The following is a 24077-nucleotide window of genomic DNA, read 5'->3' as shown; positions in this document are numbered from 1 at the left end:
TAAAATCATAGAGTTGTTCATCTGCTGTACTATGTTGAAAGTAATCTCCATGTACTGTAAATGTCATAGCGATAGTAATAACTAAACAGCCAGAGCACAATTTATGAAAGCCATTACAGAGGAGAATGCTGAAATGATGTTACAGGCCGTGCAGAAAGGCCTGACACAGCAGACAGTACAAGTGAGCCAAAATCAAATTAAATGAAATCAAACAGAAAAGGGGACTTCACTTCTGTCAAATATAACATTTAAATTTGTCTCCCATGTTCAACTCAACTTCTAATTAAATTTGTGTTGATTTTGGGTTGTAATGTTAAATAAATGGTTTGATGGTGGATAATTTGAAGTATTCGTGAAATACGCATGAAATGAAAGAAGCCTTTAACATTTTACCTTCCCATGAGTTTTGGTTGTGTTCGAGCTCTTTCAGGCAGGGTGCAGTGCTGTGGAGTTCTTTTAGTCAATGTCTGTACAGAACATCAATGATGATTTATGAGAATTAATTAGACGCAGCATACAAATGCTAATGCTACTAACCTCATGGAGTCTGATGGAGTCTGACATTAAAATGTTTTTCTCTTTTGAACGTGTGTTCCATTCACTCTTAAATATAAAAGTTCCCATTAGAACCAAAAACTGGATGCCACATTTGAACCTTATAGGTTTTAGATCTCCTTAGAAAACATTTACTAAAGTGTTTTTTTTTCTCAAATGTTCTAGGGTCAAGGACAGCAGTTAAATCCACAGATCTACAAGATCTTAAATAAATAAATAAATAAACAAACTCTTGTTGACCCTTTCCAAGTTGTTAAAAAAATAAATAATTCTATTTATTAATAAACCTTGCTAGAAAAGGGCATAAACATGCACAGAAAGCTAGAGATTACGGTTTATAAAGTTTTAAATATGCATTTTTCTTCCAAAACGCATCGATTTGCTTCAGAAGGCCTAATTAACTGCCTGGAGCTGTTTTTTTTTTTTTTTTATGATAGATGGATGCACTTCATAGGACTTCAAAATCCCACCAGCCATTCACTGCCATTATAATATAAAGCTTGGAAGAGCCAGGGCACAATTAATATAACTATAATTGTATTAGTCTGAAAGAAGAAAGTCATATACTGGCTTATATACATAAACTATCCCTTTAACATGAATACACACACATGTTGGGTTTCCATGTTTTATGAGGACATTCCATAGATGTAATGTTTCTTATACTGTACAAACTGTATTTTTGTTCCCATTACCCTAACCTAGTCCCTAAACCCCTCACACAAAACTTTCTGCTATTTTAGATTTTCAAAAAAGATAATTCTGTATAATTTATAAATTTGTTTTCTCATGGGGAACAAAAAATGTCCTCATAAGGTCAAAATTTATCTGTATTACTATGCTTGTGGGGACATTAGGTCCCCATAACGTAGCTGGAAACATGTGCAACATACATTTCTACAACACCGTCATGAAAGGGTTACTTCACCCCAAAATTAAAATTTTATCATTAATCACTTACCCCCATGTCGTTCCAGACCTGTAAAAACTTTGTTCGTCTTCGGAACACAATTTAAGATATTTTGGATGAAAACCGGGAGGTTTGTGACTGTACCATTGACTGCCAAGTAAATAACAATGTCAAGGCCCAGAAAAGTATGAAAGACATCGTCAAAGTAGTCCATCTGCCATCAGTGGTTCAACCATGTTTTAAAAAAAAAGGGGTGAGAATACTTTCTGTAGGCGAAGAAAACAGAAATAACGACGTAGCGCCATTTTGGAGAATATCCACTGGACGCAAACAGCGCACTGTTCTGTGCTAGCCACACCACACGGATACATTTTCTACATTTATTTATGCTTTGATTTGAACGAAAACAGCGTATCTGCGTGATGCAACTGAAACAGAACAGCGTATTGCTATTTTTAACTTTCTGTTTTTTAACGAATTCTCTTTTGTTGAACCATAGTTTTTAAAAGAGTTTGTACCGGAGCTCTTTATCACTCAAGTACAACGTCGTATCGCCTACTGAATTAGAAAACTCATGCATATGAATCTGTATATGTGACGACAACATTCAGAAGTAACAGTTTTCAAATCACGCAGGATGTTAAAAATTGTTTTAAAGCCATAATATAATATTCTTAGTAACTGTGTGAAGATTAGGCTTTATTAATCAAAACTCTGTGTGTAAATCATACTTTGTGTGAAAAGGAATACAAGTTGTCGGGAGTTTTACTGCCTCCAGTGTTCATTTCAACTGGAAACTGCAGTGATTCATATATATTAACATGGAATTAATGAAGGGGACATGGTATTTAAGATGTTTTTTTGGGGTAAAAAAAAAACAATTTCTGGGTTATTTGGCAACCTAGAGATGGGTAAATATTGGACAGAACACATGCTGGGTTATTTTGACCCAGCGTTTTGGGTTTAATACATTAATCCATTGTCAGAATTTGCATGACTTATATTAAGGTTTGAAAAGTTACATCAAAAACAGCTTTACCTCGTGTCATCTTGTCTGTGCAACATGTAAGGTTTCAACCCGTAAAACCCATAATGTGACCACAGCTACAACAATGGCTAACTAGATTAACAGTGCTCCTATTGCAGTCACTGGAGCGCACGGTAAACTTGTTTCACATAACAGCGAAGTCGTGTCGTGTTTCAGCCCTGGTCGCGCACTCCTTTGGCGGAAGGTGCAACTTCCATTTTGGCGCCAGCACGTTGTTCGCTTTGAGCGTAGCTCCGGTGAATGCTGCCTTTAGTGTACCAAGCAGACGTTAGCTGCGACGTACACTGAAACAAAACAAGAAAACAGGTGAGACTATATACGGTTTTCTATTTATACAGTCATAATTTGAAAGGGATACAATGTAATACATACCATAATTTCATTCAGGAAGTTTTCCATCAGTCAAGTTTTCTCTGTGCTCAGGACAGAACACAAAACGCCTGTCGAAAAATGTATCCAGTTTTAACCGGTTTGGCACAGACTACCCAAGATTGGGTTACGCTGACCTGGCGCTGGGTAGGTATGTGAGGGGGTTCATCATTTGAATTGACAGTAAAAAATGAGTTAGGGAAAAACTACCCAGCACCTGGGTAAAAAATATTAAAAATAACCCAATAACAAACTGAACCCAGTATTTGTGTTAAAAACAACCCAGCATTTTTTAGACAATATATTTAGTTTTAGTCATTTTAGACATATAATTAGCAATAATTTTATTTTTAAATGTACACAAATGCAAAATAGAAATGAATGGTTTTAGGGATTTTTTTTTTTTTAAATATTTAAATATTTTATTAAAATGAAAAATTTGAATATTTTAATGTTAAATGGCTTAGCTTTAAAATAACTGTTTTATAGGTCACTTTAACTGAAAATTCTCCTTTATGGACGGAATTTTTTTTTATAGGTGACGGAAAAATCTGAAGGCCATCGAATTACTGAGGGATATATATATATATATATATTGTTGTTGTTTTTTTTTTTTTTTTTCTATTTGAATACATACTAAATTGTCTTGTTAATTCACCTGCATCAGTGTTGGCTATATGCTGTTGTTTCTGTGTTAATAAGCCAAGTTTTTATTATTATTATTATTATTATTATTATTATTATTGAAGAATTACATAAACAGGAGCTCTGTAATATACTATCTCTCTCCTCTGTGTGTGTGTGTGTGTGTGTGTGTCTTGCCACATCCTCAGTTAGACAGATGGGATTGTGGGAGGGGGTGTTGCCAGTGTGAGGGACAGAAATAATAATTATAATAATAAAAACTTAATCAGGATTAGAAAACTTCTTAAAGTCTGTAGTCAGGTCCAGACTCTGATGCAAACAGGCAGCAGCCTTCAGCTATAGGTGACATGCCTTTGTATTGAACCTCACTGGTCACCCTGGCAAGACTTCAGTGACCCATATAAATACAGAGTGGAGAAAGGTTCCTTCTTATGGTAATGAGCGGTTCAGTATGAAATGTGGAGAGGGTTACAATCAGCATGCAAAAGATGCTCAGGAGAGAACACACACACACATTCTGTCTTCCAACTTGCGCACATAAAAATTTGTTTCTTCAGTTATGACCACTTTTAGCTCTTTTAGCCCTAAACCTAAAATACTTCAGACTTACTTTTCAATTACACAATATTTTCATGTTTTTTTGCATAATTTAACAAAATCAAAATTACAGTTTGATTGGAAATATGGCATTTACCTCAACTGTTCTTTTGTTTTCACATCATGTCTCTCTTCTTGTCTTTTTTATACCTTATTAACATCTGATTTTTATACCTTATTAACAACTGTTGGTTGTGATGGAAAGTATGCCACAAGAGAGCAAAAGTAGAAATGTATGCAAAAATGTATATAAATGATGTGATCATAATTTGTTTTTATGATGGATTCTTTGTCTGGAGCAATAAGCAAAGTCAAAATTTATACATACAATTTTTTAAAATGGCTAAAAATAAATGATAACGACAAATGGAAAAATGTTTTAAGACAGTTTTAATATTCTCAAATATTAAAATGAAAGCCTTTAGAGTTAAAGAAATATACAAGCAAATTTTACACTGAGAAAAAAAGGTAATATCTAATTTAACTAGTTTTATTCAAGACAAAACTATTATTTAATATCACTGAATCAACCTAAATTAATTTATACCAACAAAACTACATTTTACAGGTTAAATCAGGTGGAAATAGCTCTTTAAGGTAACAATTGCAGGTCATCAGTTTTTAATACACCGTTTCTCTCTTATTTTGTCTCTTCACAGGCGTAAATCTGGGATACACACATCTGTGCTTCTCTCAGGGACTGAGGCTTGTAAATCGGATTTCCACTGTGTGACATGTGACATTGATCTGTGAGTCATTTCGGTTTATAACTTATGATAAAACGGAGGATCGCAGCCTGCATTGATTGTAAGCTTTTAGCGGCACGCTGTTCTCTCTCTGGGAGGGAGAAGAAAGACATTGTCAAAATCCACTTTCACACTCTCAAACTATAAGTGTGTGTTTATGTAATCTTCTGCTAAAGCATCTATCCATCTATTTTACTGACAAAAGAATAGATTGTGCTTTACAGCTTTTGTTCATTACTGCAAATAACCTTTTTTGGCTTCCACCAAGACTGTGCTCTGGAGCTTGAAACCAGCAAATGATGCTCTGTACTTTTAAATGAGAGCGAATAATAAAGTCTCCTCCCATGTCTTTTGGACTTAACGCCACACTGACTATAAAGACCCTTTCTGAAAGAAAGAGAGAGTGTGAATGCCCTGGGCCCAATGCAACTGCTGGTTAAAGTGATGACAGCTTTTACAGGAAGTTGTAGACATCTTGCTGCGGTCACCTTCAGCATTGCCCAGCAGACTCAGCGGTAGCTGTCTCGCCCTCAAACGCGGCAATATAGGGTAAATACGGAGCCTCAGTGATCCGTAAACTCATTAAGGACCTTTTAATTAAACGTCAGGTCATCAGCATGCAAGACACTGAGATCAAGCCTGCAGAAAGCTTTGGATGTCTCACACAAAGGAGACCTTTTGAAGTATATAATGAAGGTGTTAATCAGAAGGGATGGATCTAATTGTGAGCCCTACCCTTCTCACACTGTAAGAGACGTCCTTGGTTCATCTTCGGGCTGTTGGGACATACTTCAGGCGTTGTCAGAACCTCGTGGTCAGGCAAAAGTGATCACTTTGTCTGAGATCAGGAGAAAAACTTATTGTGGATTTGGAGAACGGAGAATTGCTGAGTAGCTCAGGGGATGAGGTTTAGAGTTTTTTGGACAAAAAAAAAAAAAAAAAAAAAACCTGGTTGTTGTTTACAAAAAAAAGCTGATTACCACATAAATAAATACATAAATAAATTTTGGATTTTAGTGAAGCACTTACAAAAGCCAAAGCATAAACGTCAGAATATTCACAATTTCAAAAGTGGTGGTAAAAAAAAAAAAAAAAAACGTTTACTAACTTTCTCTGGGCAAAGTGTAAGTGTTTTATGCTCACCATAACACAGTAATATTGTGAAATATTGTTTTCTATTAATTTATTAGTGATTACTTCAGTCTTCAGTGTCACATGATTCTTTACAAATCATGCTAATATGTTGTTTTGCTGCTCATTAAATATTTCTTATCAATGTTGAAAACAGCTGAGCTGCTGATTTTTTTTATTTATTTTTTTGTGAAAAGTGATGTTTTCAGGGTTCTTTGATGAACAGAAAGTTCATCAAAGAAATAGACATTTTGTGTAACATTATATATACATTTAACATTATAAATGTCACTTTTGATAATTCAGTGCAATTTAATGCATTGAATTTGTTCTTTATAAAAAAAATTAAATAAATTTCTTAAAGAAAAATATGACTTGACCTTAAACTTTTGAACAGTATGTATATAAAATTAACATCTCCGCTGTCTTCTTTTTTTTTTTTTCGACAGAGATTAACTTGTATTGAACTCAGAACATTCCTTTAAAGTTTAGCAATTTCTTTTAACATAATATATAATTTCCTTCTTCTATATTAAAGATGATTGACAGGAAAGATTTTTCTATGCTTATGTGTGTGAAATGTGTGAAAAGCTCCTTCAGTGTAAAAAAGAAAAAAAAAAAAAAAATCAATAATTAGAGAGAAGGGTAATGAAGCAAACCCTACCTATATCATAGAAGCTGAGTCAGTGCAATAGAAGCAGTTTAATGAGTTTGTGCCTCCAAAGTCAATGAGCCACTAGAAAATGAGAGAGGGGGTTAAAGACGGAGAGAAGGGCAGCCGGGGAAACTTTCTCTGTGTAATTTTAAAGGGCTGTAAGACTGTCATAAACATTGTTTGAGAGTCTCTTGCTGGAGCTCTGTCATTTGATTGCTTGATAACAATAGGAAGTTTGTAGTTTTATTTGAAATGATCAAATTTGTGTGCTTTCAGATGGGCATCCTGACATAAGGTCCATGTGACATTTACATTTATTTGTTAATATATTCCTTCATTTATTCAAGCTACAAACTGAAAGACTTAGTGACTTAGGCTTTATAAACTAAAACATAATGTTTTCAATTAAATTCACATCTGCTCTAACACAATAACATTTTTTTTTCATAGACAATCATGTTTTAATCAATGTCTGTGTTGTATTTCAGTTGTTTATTGGAGGCCTGCAGGTGTAAATAATAAGGTAAAAACGAATATAATCGTGGTTTTGTTCCTCCCTGGTCATTTGAGAAAGGTCAGAGCAAAGGAGGTTTCTAATTAGGACGCTCCATTAAACCCGGAGTCATTTTGTCTTTCATTGCATGTTACATGACACTGAGGAATAATGGGGACAGATTGTTGTAAATACTGTTTGCTTTGTTCATTGTAAAACACCTCAGTCATATTTTACAAGGTTTAAACAGTCTGCAGCTGTGAGAAATGACTGAGAGAAATGAACCTGTTATACTGGGAATTTCAGAAAGTTCTTTCTGAAGAACGTACCCGAATTTAAGGAGATAGTTCCAACAATGAAAAATCTGTCATTAATTACTCACCCACATGTCGTTCAAAACTCGTAAGACCTTCATTCATCTTCAGAACACAAATTAAGATATTTTTGATTAAATCTGAGAGCTTTCTGACCATGCACAGACAGCAACACAACTGACATGTTCAAGGCCCAGAAGCTTATAAGGACATTATTAAAATAGTTCATGTAACATCAGTGGTTCATCCTTAATTTTATGAAGTTACAAGAACAAAAAACTGCACATAAAGAAACAGAATTGGAGAAATTCATTACATAGAATTATTGTGGCTGAACTTAGAGTTAGTTTACCCAAAAAATGAAAAACATGTTATTAAAAGAGAAGTCCACTTCCAGAACAACAATTTACAGATAATGTACTCACCCCCTTGTCATCCACAATGTTCATGTCTTTCTTTCTTCAGTCGTAAAGAAATTATGTTTTTTGAGGAAAACATTTCAGCATTTTTCCCCATATAATGGACTGATATGGTGCCCCGATTTTGAACTTCCAAAATGCAGTTTAAATGCTGCTTCGAACCATCCCAAATGCAGTTATAAACGATCCCAGCCGAGGAAGAAGGGTTTTATCTAGCGTAATAATACAATTTATATACTTTTTGATGCCAAACGCTCGTCTTGTCTTACTCCGCCTGGACTGTTTTTGTTCCTGTTCATGACAGTTAGGGTATGTTGAAAAACTCCCATCTCATGTTCTCCCTCAACTTCAAAATCGCCCTTTGTTTTCTTTGCACACACTAAGTACCTTCTGGTAGCTTCATAAAATTACAGTTGAACCACTGATGTCACATGGACTATTTTAAAAATGTCCTTACTACCTTTCTGGACCTTGAACGTGTGAGTTGTGTTGCTGTCTATGCAGAGTCCGAAAGCTCTCAGATTTCATCAAAAATATCATAATTTATTTTTCTGAAGATGAATGAAGGTCTTACGGGTTTGGAACAACATGAGGGTGAGTCATTAATGACGTTTTTGGGTGAACTATCTCTTTAAATTCAGCCACAAAAATTCTGTTTACTGAAGTTCTTTATAGGCAGTTTTCACATGAGGAAATTGCCACAAGGGCTATAACTGTGCAGATGGATGAATGACATTAAACTTTTTAAAATTAAAACTTCATTAATATATGTGTTACTTGCTATTTCTTTGTAATTAATTGTAATATTTACTAGCAAAAAAGTGATATATTGTTTCTACAATAAGTGTTTTATATAAACCCAAAATACTTTAGAAAGTCTTCAAAAGCACAGTAATGTAGTATCTCTAACTTGCAGAAACAGGCAAAGAAGCATAAGACAAAATAATATTACAGTTAATTTTATATTTTAAGTGTGGTGCTCTCCATAAAATTTTTTGTGACCCTGGACCACAAAAGTCGCTGGGGTATGTTTGTAGCAATATCCAAAAATACATTGTATGGGTCAAAATTATTGATTTTTCTTTTATGGCAAAAACCATTAGGAAATTAAGCAAAGATCATGCTCCATGAAGATATTTTGTAAAATTCCTACTGTAAATATATGAAAATTTAATTTTTGATTAGTAATATACATTGTTAAGAAGTTTACTTGGACAACTTTAAAGGTAATTTTCTCAATATTTTGATTTTTTTGCACCCTCAGATTCCAGGTTTTCAAATAGTTGTATCTCGAACAAGTACTGTCCTATCCTAAAATTGACCCTTATGACGTTTTGTGATCCAGGGTCACATTTATTCAATCAATAGTTCATTAATATTTATGACTGAATAATACATAACACTTGTGATACAATACTAATGCAATAGTGTTTTATAAAGTATAGTTTTTACTTTCAAAAGTATATTTATAAACTTTTTACTCTAAGATATATATATAAAAAAAAAAATGTGACAACTAGCCCCAGTCTCATAATTAAATGTCAGAAAGGATTTTTTCAAAATGTTATTGACAGATTTTCAGTCACCTTGCATTACATAGCCTTCACCCAAGTAAGCTTAGTGAGAATTTAGAGAATTTGGTTCTGGCCACAGGTGTGTGGAAGCTGTCATATTCCTAGCGTTTCGGTGCCTGTCAAATATGACTCTATTTTTTGTTTTCATAAGTCTGAATGTAGCCTCTGAGAATAACGTACGATAAAGATGCCTGATTGTTTAACACTGCTCTCACTGTTACACAAAAACACACAGACTCAAATGTGAAATTGAAGTGCGAGTGTGTGCAGCAGCAGAGTGGAGTTTATGATTTCTGGAATCTTCTGTGTCCTTGGGGCAGAGGCGGATTAGCCCCTGACTCAAACAGGATCATGAGTTAAGAGAGAGGGACCGTGACAAAGCTGGAAAATGGGAAGAGGGGAGCTCTGCTGTCCCTCATCTGTCCTTTCCATGACCTCTCTCTTTCCCTCCACCGCCAAGAAAAAACCCATTATATTCCACAAACCATGATGGGTGTTTGCTAGATGCTGCCCTTTAGCACTGATCTGAGACCTGCTCCTCAGCTTTTCTCATAATGATAATGGATTTGGCCAGGATCATGATTTGGCTGATCTTAGATCAGGTAAATTGAGCTTTGTGATGTGTTGTCTGTGTCAGGCAAAACAGCACACATGGCGGAATGTGCAGATGGAATCGATTAAGCGTCTTCTTTTTAATCTCCTGAGCGGGAATTTATTTGATCATTGGAACACTTGTCAAATTAGAGAGCACTGTAATTATTGTATTCCGTGGGCTTACGGCTTGTCTGAAAGCGTGCGCTGAAATATTATTTTATGAAGGTGTCATCCGCTGACTCTATGCTCTTTTTAAAGATTCCCATCTTTATATTTGAACTCTTCTTCCACTTCAATACTTGAGTAATGCTCAGTGTCACTTCTGAATCAGGCCTATACTGTATCGAGCTGGTATGCACTTAAATGGGCTGATCATTCTGTCATTTACTCCCCTTCGTGTTATTTCAAACCCATTTAATGCAACAAAAGGAGAGTTTCTGAACAATAACCTGGGCATTTTTTCAATATAATGAAGTGAATGAGGCATGTCAAGCTCCGGAATGACAAAGATTTACAAGACGACAAGATTTATGCACTGAAAGGCCCTAATACTCACAGAAATGTTTTTTTTTTTTGGTAACACTTTATTTTGATAGTCCACTTTAGACATTCTAATAACATTAAGTAACTTTGCAACTGCATGTCAGCTAGCCATTAGAGTATTAGTAGACTGTCTGCTTAATATCTTCTAACGCTCTTCTAAACTTTGCAAGTATATGTCAACTTATTCTACTAACCCTAAACCTAACCTAACAGTCTGCTCTAAGAGTTAGTAGACATGTAGTTGCAAATTGATGAGAATTAGTTGACATGTAGTTGCAAAGTTACTTATACTAGTAGAATGTCTAAAGTGGACTATCAAAATAAAGTGTAACCTTTTTTTTATTCATTGCTTCAAGTTCAAAACAACTTTGCAGCGGTTAGCGAACATCCCGATGCTACCCACACTGCTGGAAATGGTGTCTAGATGAGTATGTAAAATGAATATGTGCTGCATGCTTGAAATGAAACGGAGAATTACGTATTATGTAATCAGTTTTGACAAATGATAGTGGTGTTTTCCAGCCAGAGCAAAGTTTTTTATTAGGTTTGCACCGACAAGCTTTTTCAAACTACTGAAATTAATTCCAAATGTACTTCATTTTGGCCTAGTGTGTCCCAGCACTGGGGATGCACAAGTTAGTGCACTCTCAGGGCTGTGTTGCGGCAGGAAGGGCGTCTGGCATAAAACCTGCCAAATCGGCTGTGCGGATCACTCCACTGTGGCGACCCCTGATAAAGGGAGCAAGCCGAAGGACAGAGAGAGAGTGTACTTCATTTTGGCCTGATTTTATTTGGAATTATATCACAACAATTCATTTTTTCATTTCACTTAAAGTATATAGACGCTGTTAGTCATATAAAAGCTTAGTGGGAATGACAGCTTTGAGGAACAGATGGTGAAATTTACACCATTATTCACAAAATATCTTGAAATCAACCCTAGTTCATCTTAGTGGGTTAATGAGAAAAGTAGTGATGCTCTATTTGTGAATGAATCATTTTCTGAGTCATGCCTTTTCAGTCAATCAGCTGATCCAGTTCTTAATGCGATTCTTCATTTAACAGTAAATGATAAGATAATGGTTAACTATCCCTTTAACTTTAATTATTTAACTTAAACTATCCCTTTAATTCCTGTAATTGACCCTTCCCAGGGAGTTTGATTGACAGGCTGACAAATCATAACACCAAATCTACCATTTTTGTGTGACAAACAAACCAGATTGGAGAGTAGATTAACGTTGGGGGACCTGAACTTGAAACATGGTGTTTATTGATGTCTTTCCTTGGTGAAACAAGATACCTTCTAATGTAGGGTTGTCAAAAGGTACTGGGTTCGGTACTTTCGGTACTGAAATTTTAAAAACGTCCATTTCCCGCTCACATTTGAGCACCGTTGAGCGTTTGAAAGCCGCGTCTGTCAGCGGATCCGTCTATATGCAGATGTATTAGGGATCCGCTGACACACGTGGTTTTTAAACGCTCCCGTTGTGCTTATGTGTGAGCGCTCGGTGAGGAGCGTGAAACGCTTATCATTGTAGCCAATCACAGTCATGTCTGTTGAGCGCTTGAACACTATGGTCAATCAACAATGTTTAAAAATTGGCGAAAAAAACGAAAGTACCGAACCCGGTATCTTTTAACAACTCTGTTCTGATGTTTATTCATGTTTATTTCATAACTAGTAAAGAGGAAAAGATGATTAGTTGAAGTGCCGCTTGAACTGAGGCACTACATTGATCTGTCATGACACAATAAAAAGCCACACAATGGTATTTATTGTTTGAATTTCTTTTAAAAAATGACAAAATCTGAAAGCTGCGACTTTGTTTTAAAGTAACCTTCTCTGTCTTGTCTGTTGGTGTGTTGTCAGTTTCCTCTTTGCTCCCAATGTAGTTTTCACTGTGTGAAAATGTGATGTGTGGCATGAGAGCGCCACGGACATAGCAACAGTAACGAAGAGAATTTCAGGATTTTTATTTATATAATGGACTTCATTGGTGCCCTGATTTTGAACTTCCAAAATGCAGTTTAAATGCAGCTTCAAAGGGCTCTAAACAATCACATTCGATGAAAAAGGGTCTTACCTAGCGAAACAATCTGTCATTTTTTCGAAAAATAAAAATTTGTATACCTTTTAAGCACAAAAGCTCATGTAGCACAGGATCTGGGATGCGAGTCCACCGGTCGTTCTTGAACGATTCGTTCATTTTGAACGAATCTTTAATGTGACTCGGGAAAAACGAGTGATTTCAGGGAGTGATTTGTTCAGTCGTGCATACGCAACATCCTATTAGGTTCTGTACTGGAATTAGTTCACCTGTTTCGGGTCTTCAGGGTTTCGAGTTGTTCGTTCATCTTATGGGGCTGTCACGCGATGCTGATTTTGCTGAAATGAACAAAATGACTTGAAAAAAGATTGGAAAAAAGATTTTGCTGAACAAGATTCAAAGGCCCGAGTTGCTAAAATGATCCGAACTCCCATTAATACTAAAAATCACGTCTTCGAATCACCACAAGTTCATCGTCTGTGTACTCCAGCTCAGAAAGGTAGAGTATGTCGAAAAACTCCATGTTATTTTCTCCTACAACTTCAGAATCGTCCGATTTTTATTTTCCGAAAATAAAATGGCCGATCGTTTCGGTAGATAAGACCCTTTTTCTTCTGCTGGGATCATTTGGAGTCCTTTGAAGCTGCATTTAAACTACATTTTGGAAGTTCAAAATCGGGGGCACAATTGAAGTCCATTATATGAAGAAAAATCCTGAAATGTTTTCCTCAAAAACCATAATTTCTTTACGACTGAAGATTGAAAGACATCTTGGATAACAAGGGAGTGAGTAAATTATTTGTAAATTGTTGTTCTGGAAGTGGACTTCTCCTTTAACTTCCACTTAAGTCTGGTCCTACATTTTTGTCTTGGTTCAAGAAGCCATTTCACTCAGGTACACACCACAAAAGAGATGTTCACAATGCTGACGTTAAAAAAGTCTTTCTGCTAAACCCAAACCTTTATTATTTTCAGCATTTTTTGCTTTCAAAGTTCATCTTTTTTTTACCACAGCTCTTTTATATGCCTCGTTGGCCTTGTGTTGTTATGTTGTGCCAGCTACTGTCACGCAGTCCTCCTCAAAACCCTTCAAAGGAAAGGCAGCTTTCCACAGTCTTAAACTTGCATACACTTTTTGGAGGTTAAACCCAATGACAACCTACCTCTTGCTTTTTCCTTATCTCTCGCCGTCATTTCTGACACCCACAGTGCCTTGCTGCAGCTCCCCGTGGCCCCGTATCTAATATTTCTGAAGAGCGCAAGAGGCCTTTCAATACTCTCCTCACCTGCCTCCTTTAAAATCCGATAGCAAAATCCGTCCGCACAGCCCCCCCTCGCGTTCCGGATCAATACTGTCAACAGGAGCCCAAGTGTGTGCCGAGACACTTTTATCGATGTGCTTTCCCAGCTTAAGCACCAGAGGAAATCACGGTAGCAGGGGGTTCTTGAGTTTGAAGCACCCCAGGACGGAGAGGGTTTCTCTGGGTCAGGGAGGTGCAGTTCAGCCCCTGTAAGCGAGAGTGATTGAATCCCTTACAAAGGTCCGGAGCTCTGGGTGATTGTGATTAAGCACTGGAGTCATGTTGAGGGCCTTTTCCCAGCAGCGGTTGTTAATGTTGCTTTGGTCTTTGATGATGAAGCGGCGTGGGGTTAAAGCCAGATATCTGTTCTGACTGAGTAAAAAAGTGATTTTAGACTTCCAGTGGATGCATCTTTTAGGCTCGCTGCTCTGGATGTACCTTTTGTACCAGTTGTGCAAAGTGGGCAAAGTTATTTTGTGATATAGATAGGGAGACAGTGCAAGAGCATTCTGACTTCTACAGATAAATTATGGTTAATGATGTAATGCATTTTACTGTCCTGTTCAAAATGAACAATTTTGCTTGTTTAGTGTATTTTGCATGGTCAAAAAGAAAAATGCAGGTCATACTTATACCCTCTTCTGTGATCTATTTGATTTCTGTATTAAATTTGCAGATTTCATAATTTGCAGTTTAAAAAACGCCTGTGTTTCATTACGTTAATTCTCAGATAATTAGACCTTTTCATGAAAAATCAACGTTAATTCAGCTAGTAAAATGTACTGTAATTTCCCAGTTAGTAATTAATAAAAATTAGTGCTGTCAATTGATAAAAAAGGCCAGTACTAAATGTAGTTTCTCTTTCAACTTTAGCCATTAATTATAGTCGTTCGACATTAAAGTGTGATTGGAAGTAATTTTTTGAAAAGAGATTATTTTAAGGCTTTTTAAAATAACTTTTAAATTAAGTACATGTAAAATCTTTACATAAATTATAAATTGTATATACATAAATTATAAATTGAATATATATAAATCTTTATTCATATTTATTACAGTCATTTAGGACTTTTTAACTCATTTAAGATTGTGTTTATGAGGTCACTCGTCAAAACCAGACATAGTTACACCACTTCTTTAAACTGCCTGTTTTCTTGAAAATGGTACAAGCGTTTTTATAATAAACGTTTTGGTAAACCATATTATATGTAACCTACGGAGCCCCTAAAGGGACATGGTGGGTGGAAAAAAACTGTGGTGTGTTTGCATTTCTTAAGAAAGGTTGCGTTCTCTCACAAAGATATTTGTGGTTCCTCGCAAAGATATTTACATTCTCTTGCAAAACCAGTTGAGTTTGGACAAACATTTCCTGTTTACTTTACTTTACAGTTAAATTCACCTTTTTTTTCTTCCCAGAAGAAAAACAAACTCTTAACGTAGCTTAATGGATTAATGTGTTGCTTGCCTGTACATAGTATGTATTTTAATAAAATGCAAAATTTGGCCTTTTTATTTCAATGCCTTCTTAAATTAAGCCACATTAAGCATAGTTTTCTATGGGGAAGAAAACACTTATCATGCAATTCAGCTCATATTTTGGGATCATCTGCCTGCATGTACACACAGAATATATTTTTAATAATATATATAGCATATTTGGTCTTTTTTTAATCAGTCCCCATTAATTGTGTTTTCTTAGAATGTCCCAAAACTAAAAACTGTGGTTTTCATAGATATCATAGATCTTTTTTGTCACTGATCTGTTATTGAGATGAAAAAAGTAATGCAAACATTTCAGTGTTACATAGTGCAGTATTACTTTTGTTCTGTATGTCGAGATTTGTAGGTGATTATATATACATCAAATCTTTCTCTTTATAAATTGTCTTTAAATCCTACTCATCTTTTAAAGCCCACACACATGACTATCCCCTGCTCTCAGAAATGGGAGATGTGGAGGAGTTGGCTGACATTACGTATATGTGTTTTTACTGAAGTGCTTTTCATGTTCAAGTCAACAAATCCACTTAACCTATTCTTTTTTCTTTCCTTGCTTTTTTTTCTCTTTTTTTCAGTGGCTTACTTTTTCTCTGAGTCTGTAGAGTCCAGAAAAGTGAGCAAATGTTTTTGAAAAAGTTTTGATTGTCTTTTGAGTATACAAAGCTTCCATGGTGTGTCTTTGTGTGTGTGTATATATATATATATATATCTGTCTGTCTTTGAGCACTATTTCAGGGAACTGACAGCACCGAGACAAAATAAGGAGATGAACTGATGAACTCTGCCAGAATACAAAAGACAAACAAAACAAGCAGCGTTATTTTAGCAATGGCATAAGAACATTTTACACTAAGCAATTTATAGAGCTTCAAGTCTGGAGCTCATGTTCACGAATAAATTTACAACAGAGGGATGTGCTTGTGAATAAGAAAACTCTTAATATTCCCACTCTGATGCTCAGGGTTTGATTAGTTTGGGATGTCTTTTGATTAATAGACACCCATTTCCATTTCTGTTTCTTTATCAGACATTAGAGATAGATGTTTTATATTAAGAGAAGGCTTTAAGCTGTGTGGTTTTTCAGAGACGTCTGTAAAGCTTCCATCTGGGCCATCCTTTGATTTAGCACTTTTGTTTTATTCATGCTAATATGTGTGTTAATTCCTTTTCAGGTGCTCAGAGCTGGGTTTATTTCGGTACCGCTGTAAACATCTAGTGATGTTGACATTAATGTGCCTCTCCCAGTTGATAAAACAGAGGAGCCACCAGCTTTGGGACTCTCAGAGCATTTATTCATCAAATGGCCAGAGGAGAGCAGGGCTTACCACTCAAAGAGAGAGCAGAGGTAAGCTCAATAAATATAACACAGACACACACACACATACATACAGTATGCCTTTTTTAAACCACACTGGCTTAGAGCTGGAGTGTGAGCCTAAGGCAGGGCTTGCTCTCCTTATTGTAAAATGTGGTTGTATTAAACAGACTCTGAATGCTGCCGGGACTTCTGGGACAACGGAGAAGCCACAGTTAGAAAGACCTCTCATAAAATCTTGTTCCAGACCCAGCGTTCACCAGCGTGAATTTCTGTGCTTGCTCAGGCCGGCTGAGTGAAAACAAAGAGAACCTTTTTCTCAATACTTTTGTCTTGTTTTCCAAAAAATCTCCACTTCAGCAGCACTTCCAGACACAAAACTGCGGAAAACTCTGGGAAATTGTTAACTTCAATATGTCAAAATTAACACAGATTTTGTCCAGTGCTCAGATTTCTGTGCTAGACATTTATGCAAACTAGTGCATATTTAATTAGACAATGCCTCATTTGTATATTTAAATGTAACATTTCAGAAAACGTGGTACAAAACAGTTGTCTTAATGTACTGTAATTAATCAACTGGGGATATCTATTAGTTAACATTTTGTCATGCCTTAAGAAACATTTTTTTCCCTATCCCAATAGCAAATTGTTTTTCATTTTTAAAGGGATCCCCGGGTATTAAGACTTGTGTGGCTTAATATAACATAAATTATGTTTTTTACTAAAATATGTAGTAGGAAACCCATGAAAGGGCTATGGGGGATGCTTTTATTTCGATGATGTAAAATGGTTGCATTCAGTGAGCTACTTGCGCTACCTGTTGCTATTTTTTTACTGCAACACAACTCAAAATACACAACTCGGAAAATGAAATACTGATACAATGCCATATTGTGCAGCTTTTGCTTGTAATTTTCAGTCGAAGGGCAACAAGAGAAGCAATGTAATTGTTTACTGCTTTCCTAGAGATAAGAAGAGGAGAAAAGAATGGGATGATGCCTGTGGATGAATAAAACTTCCTAAAGATCCACGTCTTTGTTCTCTCCACTTTAGCCCTGATGCCTTTGAGGCTCTTGGTAGACCACAGCCACTGAAAGACCTTACAAATGGCAGAGACAAGAAAAGCTAGATGCCAACCTGGCAGGATGTAAACATGCTGACACTTGTCATGACGCCGCAGCCTCTGAAGGAGTTTCTCAGCGTGGTCATGTTGTTTTTTTAAAATGTCTTAATATTGTGTTGGAGACCCCTACAACAGGTTTAAGTGCATCTAAGGTCAGAAAACGTAATTTTCTCAGAATATACATTTATACATGGACTCATTTATCAATGATTCCAAGTTTTTTTAAGCAGTTCTGAGGGAAATATCTGTAAATTCCTCTCTTCCATACTGTAAGTATACTCTTGATTGGTCAGCTGGCCAAGCCTGATGTGATTTGTACAGAGAGGAGTACTTGAGCAAGTTAGCGTTTTTGGTGTCCACAGGTTGAAACGACCCCAGTAATGTCATATTTAGCCCCTGGAATGCAAATTTACCAGGGGAACCGTGACAAAAAGCACGTATTTTACACCCCGGAATGCGATTCTTAATGGAGGATCCCCCAAACGCGGTTAGGCTAGTTTTGAGTAGCAGCTGGGCGGGTTTTGTTGTGAAAACCTGGCAACCCTTGCATGCACCTTTACATAAGACAATAATGTAGTGCTCCAATCCATTCTTAAAATAATGATATAAAATATTTTGTTTAACACTTACACAAGTGAATCGTGCCCACATCTGAAGTTTAGCAGCTAACGTGACTAATATGAAGCAACACAGTTTATAAACCAAAATACGCATGCATTCTTTATTATTAAACAAAGTAATTTAATTATTAATTTCATTAAATTAGAACAACAACAGTTTACATTAATCGACACATTCTTAGGAAATAGTGGGTACAAAGCGAATTATCAGAACTGTTTCTGCAATATCATAATATTGTGGTTTACCTGGAAGCCTAAAACTAGGTATACATCACATATTAGCACCAAAAAAACAGATATTTTGAGCACTCAATTGAAAATGTACACACATCATATCAAGGTTGTACACTGTAAAAAATGAAATGAAAAACACAATTTGTTGAGTCAGATTAAAGTAATTTGTTACTCTGCTGCCTTAAAATTTTAAGTTCAATCAACTAAAATAAGTTTAGTCAACTTGAAATATTAAGTTGTACTAAGTAACAACTCAGATATTTGTGTTTGCTAAACTTAACAGATGGGTAAGTAACCCAGCTGCCTTAAAATATTAAGTTGATTAAACTCAAATATCTAAGTTGTCACTTAGTATAATTTAATGTTTCGAATACACTTTTTTTTTGAGTTGACTGAACTTAAAATTTTAAGGCAGCCAGGTTACAAATTATTTTAAGTTGACTCAACAAAAATGACGAGCACAGCAAAATGTTCGAATTGTATTGCTGTGGTATTATGAAGGAAAAAAAAAAGATTTTAACCACTAATTATTCACATCATCTTCTTTCAGCAATGAAAACAAAACAAACTTGCTTTCACAGCGTAGAACACAGTGTCTTCTTGAAATGACGTAAACACACTAACTGGCGTAAGTGTTTGTGGGCAGGTCCGACTGTTCGTATTTTGCGGGCAGGTGGAAATTATGCAAATATGTTACCCAGTGACGTATATTGGAGTCTGCCCTTTCTTTGGAGAGACAATATCTTTATGAAAAATGCACTTTTTTTAAATAACAAATTTGCAAAATGTTCACATTGAAGGATACATTACAAAATGCAAAAAAAAAGATACTTTTCGAAAACCCATATGACCTGCACTTTAAGCGAAGCAGTAGTTTTTTTTTTGTTTGTTTGTTTGTTTGTTTTTTGTTTTTAACATGCGAAACCAACATGAATGAGAAGTTAATGAGTTGTTCCTCAACTTGACAAATGTATTTAAACCTATTTTTAAAGTATTGTTTTTCCTTTTCTTAATCGTGGACACTCTTATTTATTAATATTATTCTGAAGGTGTAAATATGAATAAAACCATTAAAAATCACAGTTAAACGCAATACATAGTTTACATGCCAGCCACGCTTTAACAAGTCCACAAAGAGCAAGTGAAGTATAAAGCTGAAAAAACAAGCAACAAACCACTGTTCCAACATTCATTCTGCCTGCCAGCAACCAAATAAGACAGCAGAAACTTTGCACTGAATGTTTTCAGAAATCCAGGGCATTAAATACAGAGGAAGCTCCATTCAGAATCAAGTTTCTAAACAAAGCTGTAAATAACACAGAATGGTGTATCAGGGCTTGTTCTGGTGAAACAACTGAGTGATCAGACAGTCTGGCCTTGATTTAGTGCCTGCTCCAAACTCCCCAGCAATTCCCAGGCCAATTCAGAAACATGCACAATAGATAATCAAGTGTAATTTATATTCACGGCAGCATGTGTGTGTGTCATGAGCATGGAATATCACTCAAGTATATCTGTGTCATACTGGAAATCATGTGGGGTTTTTGTGTGTGTGTGAGGTTGTTGCATTGAAAAGAAGTGGAGAAAAGCGATAAATCTATGACTGCACTGAAGGATGTTCTGTCTATATGTTAGAGATATATTTCACTGGACATCTGCGTCAGTGCATACTGAATGATATGGGTGCCTTAACCTTGGTCTGTCTATTCAGTGTTCAATAATTCATAGGTATCAATGCAAACAATGTAGCTGCACGAATCTTGGCCTGTCTGGTCATGGTTTGGATGAAAACAGAATCTCAGTCTGGAAGAGCTTCTTGTCTTCCCAGCCACAGCAACAGTACAGCACAACATCACCATTTAGCTTTACAAATGATCACACAGCTTTCTTTGCTTCAGTGTCTCTAACTTGATTGTTGCTCAAATCAAGTTAGAGGCACTGATACATATAGAACAACTCCTGCCTCTGCAGCTTCCTACCTACAGTATCCTTAATTGCAAAATCTGCATCCTCTCCAAAAGCCTGTGGTTCACTTTTTCACTGTTCCTCATTGGTTGAATGATAAGTTAAATTCATTCTGAAAAGTTGAGTCTTTGCGACTTTTAAGAAATGTCTAAAGACACAATTCTTCTGGGAGCCCTTGGTTTAGTGCTTTTAATAACAAATTAAATTAAATTAAATTAAAATACAGTAAAAACAGTAATATTGTGAAATATCATTACAATTCAAAATAACTCTTTTCCATTTGAATATATTGTAAAATGTAATGTCATTACTCTAGTCCTCAGTGACACATGATCCTTTGGAAATCATTCGAATATGCTGATCGAAGAAATGTTTATTACTACTATCAATTTTGAATACAGTTGTGCTGTTGCATAGTTTTATACAAACTGATGCATTTTCAGGATTCTTTGAATATAAAAAAATACAGTATTTATTTGAATTAAAAAAAAAAACTTGTAACATTACAAATGTCTTTATTGTCACATTTGATCAATTAAATGAACTCTTACTAAATAAAAGAATAATTCAGTATATTCAGAATAAAAATAGATACATTGTAGAAGAACTTTTAATATGAATACAATGAATACAATGTATTTATTTAAATTATTAAATTCCTATACTTTCTTAATTTAATTTAATTTAATTTAATTTAATTTAATTTAATTTAATTTAATTTAACGTAAAATTGGATGATTTATTTCTGGAAACAATTGCATGCATGCATGAATGAATGAATGAATGAATGAATGAATGAATGACTCACTTGACTGTTTGCTTTTCTGTAACCAGAATGTCTCTGATTAATCTCAAATTAAATTAAATTAAATTAAATTAAATTAAATTAAATTAAATTAAATTTTAAATTAACACAGAATGAATGAATGAATGAATGGACAAATAAATAAATAAATAAATAAATAAATAAATAAATAAATAAAGTAATTTGTTATACTGGCATGGCATATTCAGTTAAATTAAATTCAATTTAATTCAAGTCAATTAAGTAAGTAAAAATTTAGTATGTTGTACTAGCATGGCATACCATGTTAAATTAAATTAAATTACATTAACACAGTAAGTAAGTAAATGAACGAACGAATAAATAAATAAATAAATAAATAAATAAATAAAGTAAAATTTTAATTTGTTATACTGGCATGGCATATTCAATTCAATTAAATTAAATTCAAGTCAATTAAGTAAGTAAAAATTTAGTATGTTGTACTGGCATGGCATACCATGTTAAATTAAATTAAATTAAATTAAATTAACACAGTAAGTAAGTAAATGAACGAATGAATGAATAAATAAATAAATAAATAAATAAGTAAAATTTTAATTTTTTATACTGGCATGGCATATTCAATTAAATTAAATTAAATTCAAAAATTAAGTAAAAATTTAGTTTGTTGCACTAGTATGGCATACTAAGTTATTAAATTAAATTAAATTACATTAAAATAGATAAACCTCATAATTCATAACATTTGCTTGTTTTAAATAACTATTTAAAAAAAAAAAAAAAAACACTTTCTTTTCACTATCGTCTCTTGCTTTCATCTTTGCTTTAGCTGGTATTTCTCTAAGCAGTTTTCAAATTTTGTATTGCAGCAAATCACATCACATCAGTTTTCTTAGAATGGAATGCTTACGTTAAATTACTTATTCAAGTCTTTCTAAATAAAAGCCTCTGCAATTTGAATGCATGTATAAATGTAAAAACAAAAACACAAAGACACTCAGAATGCATGAAAGCACTTGACCAGCAGCACAATGTTCTGCTTAGTTTGGTCTGAGTGGACTTCAAGGGCCAAACCAGTTAATTCAAGGTCGAACCTAATTCAGCATCTGAAACTTATTCAAAGTTCCCTACACAGGAGAGAACCCACCAAAGTATCAAACTTAATTAGTACTCAACCCCCCTCAACTCTTCAGATGAAAGAAGGTAATTTAACCTGTCTGGGACAGAACGAGAACAAAATGTTGGACGCCTACACACCTGTGAGAGATTCCCAAAGCTCTGATCCAGTTAAAACCCGTCTCTCCGTCTCACCCCCTCTATCCTTTAATCCATAGTCCTAAATGATGATGACAGCTCAAAACAGATTTGAAGAAATTCATAAGATGAGAAAAAAACGGAGACAAATTTAACACAGTCGGGGCTTTTGTTGTTGCACACACGTCGCAGAACGCCACTGTTTATTCTGCATGCTGTTACAAATAAAAGCTGGGATTCTCAACGAGCTCAGCATCTCCCATAATCCTTTGCTGTGGGATGATAAACTGCTGTAGGGTGTTTCTAGAATACGTGGATGTAGTTTCTAGAATACTTGAGCGGGGAGCGGAGAAATCAGGGGTGCTATATAGTCTCTTCAGGGCAGTTCAGCTTGTCATAACAGCTCACATCTTCATGCTCTTTTTCTTTCTCCCTCTCCATCTCTCCCTCTCTTTTCCTCTGTCTCTTGCTTCATGTCAGCCGTTAATTGTGTTTTGATGTTCTTGCAGACTTGTGATGGTGCTTCTACCCTTTCAAGCCCAAACACAGCGGAGAGTTGTCCATTCACACGAACACGCACACACACACGCAGTTGTCTCTTCAAATATACATCAAACCTGCTGTCACCTCACAGGCACGCAATGCGTGCTCTTTTGCATATATCCATATTCTATTTCGCTATTGTCCGTCATTGTTTGTCCCGCCAATTTCCGATCGGTTTCATCCTTCTCTGCTTTTTCCGCAACCCCCGATCCCATAGGCTCACCCACTGCCACACACGCACACACACAGCGACACGCAGTCAGCCAGTGCTTATGTCAGATGCAATGATGTCAGATGAGGTCTTTGCATGTGAAGTGTGTGCATGTCTTTAGCGATTTCCCAGCTCCTCTGCCCCTGACCCCACCTCGCACTGCTGTGGAAGTAAATATTTGCACGCAATCATGAACTGTTGAGGGTTGCCTGTGACCCACAAGCCCTTGCTGTATTAAATATTAAACACCTTAGATACAAGTAGGGAAGGAGAGGGAAAAGTATGGGAGGAAGCATGAAGATGTAAACGCCTTGTTTAAAGGGGTTAGACAGGATGAATTCATGAATTTAAGTGTATATATATACTGCTGTTCAAAAGTTTTGGATTTTTATGCTCATCAAGGCAGTGTTTATTTGATCAAAAATACAGAAAAAAAATGAAATGTTATTACAATGTAAAATAACATTTTTCTATTTTAATATGCATTAAAATCGAATTTATTCCTGTGATCAAAGCTGAATTTTCAGCATCATTACTCCAGTATTCAGTGTCACATGATCCTTCAGAAATAATTCTA

At 35.3% G+C, this 24077-nt stretch overlaps 1 long non-coding RNA gene across 2 annotated transcripts; it reads left to right on the top strand.

Annotated features, from left to right (window-relative positions):
* Window positions 1-2724: 2724 nt before the first annotated feature.
* On the top strand, window positions 2725-17730 carry LOC127170920 (uncharacterized). Of its 2 annotated transcripts, none has more exons than XR_007828435.1 (5): window positions 2725-2819; window positions 2937-3029; window positions 4784-4873; window positions 16618-16790; window positions 16931-17730. It is a non-coding gene; the product is annotated as an uncharacterized LOC127170920 (long non-coding RNA). The 2 variants fall into 2 exon arrangements; XR_007828436.1 differs by having other exon boundaries at window positions 2751-2819; window positions 2901-3029.
* The last annotated feature ends 6347 nt before the right edge of the window (window positions 17731-24077 follow it).

The sequence above is a fragment of the Labeo rohita genome, chromosome 1 (assembly GCF_022985175.1).
Source record: "Labeo rohita strain BAU-BD-2019 chromosome 1, IGBB_LRoh.1.0, whole genome shotgun sequence".
In the NCBI taxonomy this organism is placed as follows: domain Eukaryota; kingdom Metazoa; phylum Chordata; class Actinopteri; order Cypriniformes; family Cyprinidae; genus Labeo; species Labeo rohita.
This window is presented reverse-complemented; position numbering and strand designations above follow the sequence as displayed.